Source organism: Eremothecium sinecaudum, chromosome II, assembly GCF_001548555.1.
Source record: "Eremothecium sinecaudum strain ATCC 58844 chromosome II, complete sequence".
Taxonomy (NCBI): domain Eukaryota; kingdom Fungi; phylum Ascomycota; class Saccharomycetes; order Saccharomycetales; family Saccharomycetaceae; genus Eremothecium; species Eremothecium sinecaudum.
Window position 1 is genome coordinate 2,055,346 of NC_030893.1, and position 6,557 is coordinate 2,061,902.

A 6,557-nucleotide genomic window follows, 5' to 3' on the forward strand; every position below is an offset into this window, starting at 1 on the left:
CGGTAGTTGGATTATTTTTACTGACGTTGATACGCGTGAGTGTCCTAAAATATGAATCTACATTGGGATTCAAGAAAGTACTTAAATCATTTAAATTCCCACTTTCAAACTTTTCCGTTAAGGTTTTGTATTTATCTTAAGGATTTAAGCTTTTATTGAGTAAATTACGTTGGCGTCTTAGGTAAATACTTTCATCAAGCACTGCTATATCATATTCAGCGTAATACACTACCATTTTATATAAACTTACTCATTAAGGTTAACTAATAATTTACTGATCACTATGGTATCAAATTATCAGGACATGCATGCATCTTATATATTTGTTGCCAAATGACACACATTAAACGTTTGAAAAACTAGGCAAAAAAATAAATCGGCCAGGACAATGCGCCTGTAATTGCCAAATTCTTGACACAGTGCCATTTATTATGCCAACTATAAAAGACAGTTAGAAAAAACTATCATAGCTAATATTCGGATAACATGAGATATGATAAAATATGTAGTCTTTTATTGGTATATTCTTCTTATACTGTTCTCTGCTTCTATATGAGAGGTAAAAGATGTATATATTCCTAATAAATCAGATATATAGTTAGCTAAAGAAAACGCTGCCATGTATTTATGGCTATACATTCCCTAAGGGCATAATTGTTATGTATAATCAGGACACCAAGGGCAAAAAGGGTTTTGAGATGCTAGCATTGTATATTTCATATTTTAATTAGTTATTGTGGAGCATAGGAAGTGTTTCTCTCAAGAAGAAGATATTCTCTGTCTTTATAAGTGTTTTGCTCGTGCAAGGGCTGTAGGTTTAACAACTAAAACCAGCTGTCATACGTGATACTGTTGAGAGAAATCCAAATTTACCGTTTAGCAGTATCCTTTGCTAGCTCTCTTCTAATCTCCAGTAATATGTTGGCTTGTCGGCTCCCTATGTTCTGGTAAAATATAAAATAGTCGGAACTCTTCATATAGATCGGTACTCTTTGTGTACATTGGTACTCCTCTGCTAGATCGTTGTTAAGAAGAGTGTTCTTAGGTCTCTGTTGTGTTAAATGGAACCCTACACCTAATATGGCTAAGGTAAAACGTCACTTTGAGTTATGTAAGTGTACGAGATCTTCTGAAAATGAAGTGCTGTAAGATATATTATACGTCTGACATATAAAACGTTTTAAGACCTGCAGTGATAAAAGTAGTTATCTTATGATGTTCAGACCCAAGTTCCAAGTGTACCTATGCCGTGCACTAGTGCTGACAGGTACAAGAGCTCAAGGGGCCTAAGCAAGGAGGTCTCGACAAGCACACGCTCTAGAACCGAGACTTATTAATACATACTATATTTAACCTTGCTTGAAGATGGCTAGCTGGCGATTTCTAACTGATAACTACCATCATCACTGCTGAATTGTGTTCTTAGATCTTGGTGTCACTAGGCTTATGCTAAATAGTACTTTCCATGACTTCTGAATTGGAGGGGTGGAGAGGTTGATCTGGGTGCTGAAATGAGGTTACATTCGGCCAGTAGATGGTATATACTGAACTCAAGCAGTAGCCGCCTATGCTAAAATCTGAAGATACTCCAATGCTATCCCAATAGATCTTGGTTGACTTCTAGCTGATAACCATCCATCACAGCTAGTAGGACCAGCAAGCCTGCTATGTATTCAATAAATCTTGGTTGTGTCTTCTAGTTGACTGTTTAATCTAACCCCCTGTAAGTAGATGTAGAACTGCTGCTGTCATGTAGTTTTGTGTAGCTGGAAGTGGGTTGATGATCAAAAGCACAACCATAACACATATTACAACTAACTGAGCTTTATGATTGTTTACCTCATCGAGCCATAGAAATCAGTGAATAGACTCGGATATAGCGGAAGCATCATTTAGATGTTTCAAATAAGTAATAACAACTGTTGATATAGAGTGCAAGTTTAAGTGCTATCTGTGGAAGTTTACCCGCTGCTAGAGACTGCTGCAAGCACCATACCTAATGAGTCCAAGAATTAAAGCGCGATAAGAGAACCGGGTGTTTCCACTGGGCCGATAAAGGGAGTGCACAATCAAAGTTCATTTAACAACTAATCACGAGGTTATATGCGATAATAATGCTCAAGAGATCCAAAGTAACTGTAGAGGATAAATGTGTTTACTTCAAGATGCTTATGTTAGGAAGAGTTGTGCCTTCAAACTAGTTAAGTGTGCAACCAATATCCAATATATAATGGCCTGAAACTTTACACTACGCCAATGGTTTCTGATCATAAAATATGTATAGATTACCCTAAAATTGCAACCGGCACGGTGTTGAACTTTAACGAACAACAGGCTTTACTTAGAAACTTGCTGATGGCTTCTTATAAACCTACACTGATAACTCTGCTATCTGTAGTCATAGTCGCTATAGCTTTTGCTGAGGCTATTCCACTTCTCCAGAAGAGATGGAACGTTTTTAAAGGTTTGAAAACATTTTTTTCGTCAACGAACCGTCATTTTTGGCGTGGCGCAGCATTTGGTTTTTGGAAGGTTCTCGCAGGAGTTACAGCCGCAGTTTGTGGAAATAACTTCATCGACAAACTATTGCTGAACGCAGTTGGCTTGTGGCGGAAGATATCCTGTATATTGTTGCTTATCGTCGCTGGAATCTCAAAAATTTTAGTCGAAGGCTTGAAAGAGCAAGCCGCACATGCAGGACATGGGAGGTCAGTCCGCCGAGAAATTACAGCCAATGTTTTGGGTGGGATGGGCTTAACTGATAGTGAAGGTACCGCTACTAGGCTTATGTCGGCTGGGTATTCGGTGATGTCTGTCGACGTCATTGATAACGTGGTCGGCTCAACAGAAGGGCTTTTTGGTCGCACTCTAGGCCGTTTAAGCAGCGCAGCCCAGACAGATCCTAGTGACTCAAACTACTTGATAACAATGTCCGACGGCAAGGACCTGGTAGTTGCGTTAAACTTGCTGCCAACCAAACTGGAGACGTTTGTGGACACTATTGCGTCTTCTGCATCAAATCCGGGGTCTGCATTTTTGCTAGAACCCGCTGAAGATGTGTTGGCCAAACGTGATTGTGGGAATGACTGTAAAGTAATCGAAGGTCAAGTGATCCAATGGGTTGGGGTCACGGCGCACGTTATTGATCGTGACCGCACAGCTGAATACCTGCGACTATCTGAGGCAGACAGGATGCACCTGGCAAGACCGGCTATGGCGGCTATTATTGATGGAAACAGGGACAAGGTATGCTACCATGCGTTTAAAGATCCTCGGAACCAAGACAAGGTTGAATGCAGTTACATGCATGAAAACATGGCGTTTATTGCCGAGGTGTATGTTAACCAGTTTGGCGGTCTCGACGGGGACTGCTGGGACGCGTGCTCACCGGAGGATGAACAAATCATTGTTCCAGATTTGTAGGTGAATTGTTGCCACAGCGAGCACTTAGGTAACCTTGTGCGCTGAGTGGTTGCGTACATGAAGCGCAGAGCCCCAGTAATGGAAAGGTTCCATAAGACAATGGCGGAATATATTTTTTAAATCATATGGCACTCCATTGCTGACGAGACCAAGTGATAGACGGAGCTACAGAATACCGATTCTATTACAAGCATGCGAGCAGTTCTTGAAAGTGCATAAGCATGGTGGGTCTTGGGTTGAGAGTTAAAAGATGTATTTATTCTCGAATATTTAAATGTATATATAGTTAGCTAAAGAAAACGCTGCCATGTTTATATAGCTGTGTATTTCCTAAACTTGGGCATAATTGGTATGTTTACTCGGATAATTGGTATGTTTACTGGAAACACCCAGGGCACCAAGGGCAATAAGGAGGAGATGCTAGCATTGTCTATTTCGTATTGTAGTTAGTTTTTGTGTGGAGCATAGTAAGTGTTTCTCTCAAGAAGAAGATATTCTCTGTCTTTATAAGTGTTTTGCTCGTGCAAGAGCTGCAGGTTTAACAACTAAAACCAGCTGTCATACGTGATACTGTTGAGAGAAATTCCAAAGTTACCGTTCAGTATTATCCTTTGCTAGCTCTTCTAATCTCCTGTAATATGTTGGCTTGTCGGCTCCCTGTGTTCTAGTAATATAAACTAGTCGAACTCTTCAGAAGATCGGCGCTAAGAAACGTCACTTTGAGTTACGTAAGCCTGTGAGATCTCAGATTGAGTGCTGTAAGGTATATTTTAAGTCTGAAATGTGAAAACACAAAGCGAAGAAGAGTGCAGGGATAACAGGTAGTTATCTTATGATGCTCAGACCCAAGTTGCAGGTGTACCTATGCTGTGCAGTATACTGACAAGGTACAAGAGCTCAAGGGGCCTAAGCACGGAGTCGAAGTGGACAAGCATACACGCTCTAGAACCGAGACTTATTAATACATACTAATATTTGCTTGAAGATGGCTAGACAATATGCAAGTGATAAAACCATCAGTGCTAGCATCGTTGTATACTATACCAACCAAGCAGTAGGCGTTTTGTGAACTGAGAGCTGTGACAATTGATTGTATCATCTAGTGACGTAGCCGCCAGCACTATCCAATAATGTTGGTGCAACTGAGATCGGTCTTCTAGCTGAGTAATTGTTATCTAGCCATTAGGATGTAGACTGATTTGCATATTGAAGGTGCGCAAGTAGATTTGTATTGATGGTAGCTGAGTGTTGAATCTTACCTTGGTCTTTAGCTGAGTCTATTCATAGCTAGCCATTAGACTGCATGTAGCTGACATTGAGATATTGATGACAGTACAAATATTCCTAGAAATTGTTGGTGTTGATCAGCTAGATATGTATTGGTGGTAGCTGAGTCTATTCATAGCTAGCCATTGAGACCGGACACTGGCACATGGGAAGCTGGCACACTGGCAAGATGATGAGGTTCGCGTGCCTGTATCGGTGCCTACTATCACAGCAGACAGCTAGATCTCGCTATTTGTTGTCTTGTAGTTGTCTTGTAGCTAAGGGGGGTGAATCTGGGTAATATTGATGAGGGAATATAGTATGACTTTACAACCGTTGCATTGTAGACGATTGGGAATAATAGAATATACTACTCAATAGGCACTTGTTAATTGAGACTAATAGCCGTTATGCTGTACTGATGGTCCACCGTATGTAACCCAAGCAGTAGCCGCCAAACGATGCACGGTAATGTCCAATGGTTGGTGTGTAGCTGAGATATCTAACTGTATTATATTATTCATAATAGTTAATAGTAATATTATATATTAATCATATAAGGTTATTATTATAGATATACGTTATTACATATTATTATATATATATTTATATTATATATTATACATATCATATTTGTATTGTATATGTTATATTGTTAATAATGAAAGGCTATACATAGATGATATCATGTTATTCATTGACAATTATTATGATGATCTTATAATATAATAATTATTATAATCTTTAAGGAATATTATTTAGGTTGGTTGGTGTAGCTGAGTGTTTGACTCTTACTGGTCTTCTAGCTGAGACTGTTAGCCATGAGCACTGACATGTAGTGTGGGACATTGGCTAAGCAGGGACAGTAATTGTATGTACCAAGCAGTAGTATATGTTAGATAGAGTATATCCAATAATCTTGGTGTTAGCTGGTTTGTAGGTTGGTCTTCTAGCTGAGGTGCGCAAGTAGATCTGTATTGATGGACCTAGCTGAGTCTATTCATAGCTAGCCATGTAGACACTGACATGTAGAGTGGATATGAATTGATGGTTGATCTTCTAGCTAAGTTAACTGTCACTAGCCATTGGACGACACTGGCAATGGCAATTGATAGGTGCCAAGTAGATCTGTATTGATGGTAGCCGAGTGTTGAATCTTACCTTGGTATTTAGCTGAGTAACTGTCATCGCTGCCATTGACACTGGCATGTAGACTGGCAATTGATAGGTGCGCAAGTAGATCTGTATTGATGGTAGCTGAGTAATTGCATCTAGCCATTGACACTGACATGTAGACTGGAAATTGATAGGTGCGCAAGTAGATCTGTATTGATGGTCTTCTAGCTGAGCGTTATAGCTAGCCATTGAGACCGGACACTGGCACATGGGAAGCTGGCACACTGGCAATATGATGAGGTTCGCGTGCCTGTATCGGTGCCTGCAATACCAATTCTTGTCCCACGAGAGCAGCAAGTTAGATCTGTATTTGTTGTCTTGTAGCTGTCTTGTAGCTGAGGAATGGTTTAACGAGTGAGGGTCTTTCAGCGGTGTGGTGTATGGGTCTTTCAGCGGTGTATGGGTCTTTCAGCGGTGTGGTGTATGGGTCTTTCAGCGGTGTGGTGTATGGGTCTTTCAGCGGTGTGGTGTATGGGTCTTTCAGCGGTGTGGTGTATGGGTCTTTCAGCGGTGTGGTGTATGGGTCTTTCAGCGGTGTGGTGTATGGGTCTTTCAGCGGTGTGGTGTATGGGTCTTTCAGCGGTGTGGTGTATGGGTCTTTCAGCGGTGTGGTGTATGGGTCTTTCAGCGGTGTGGTGTATGGGTCTTTCAGCGGTGTGGTGTATGGGTCTTTCAGCGGTGTGGTGTATGGG

The 6,557-nt window shown here is 40.8% G+C and overlaps 2 annotated features.

The window, feature by feature from the left end:
* Positions 1 to 667: 667 nt before the first annotated feature.
* Positions 668 to 5,882: a telomere (Subtelomeric repeat; similar sequence found at 12 out of 14 telomeres in Holleya sinecauda).
* A 341-nt stretch (positions 5,883 to 6,223) lies between these two features.
* Positions 6,224 to 6,557: a telomere (terminal 24 base repeat (GGTGTGGTGTATGGGTCTTTCAGC) differs from terminal repeat in Ashbya gossypii (GGTGTGGTGTATGGGTCTCTCAGC) by one base).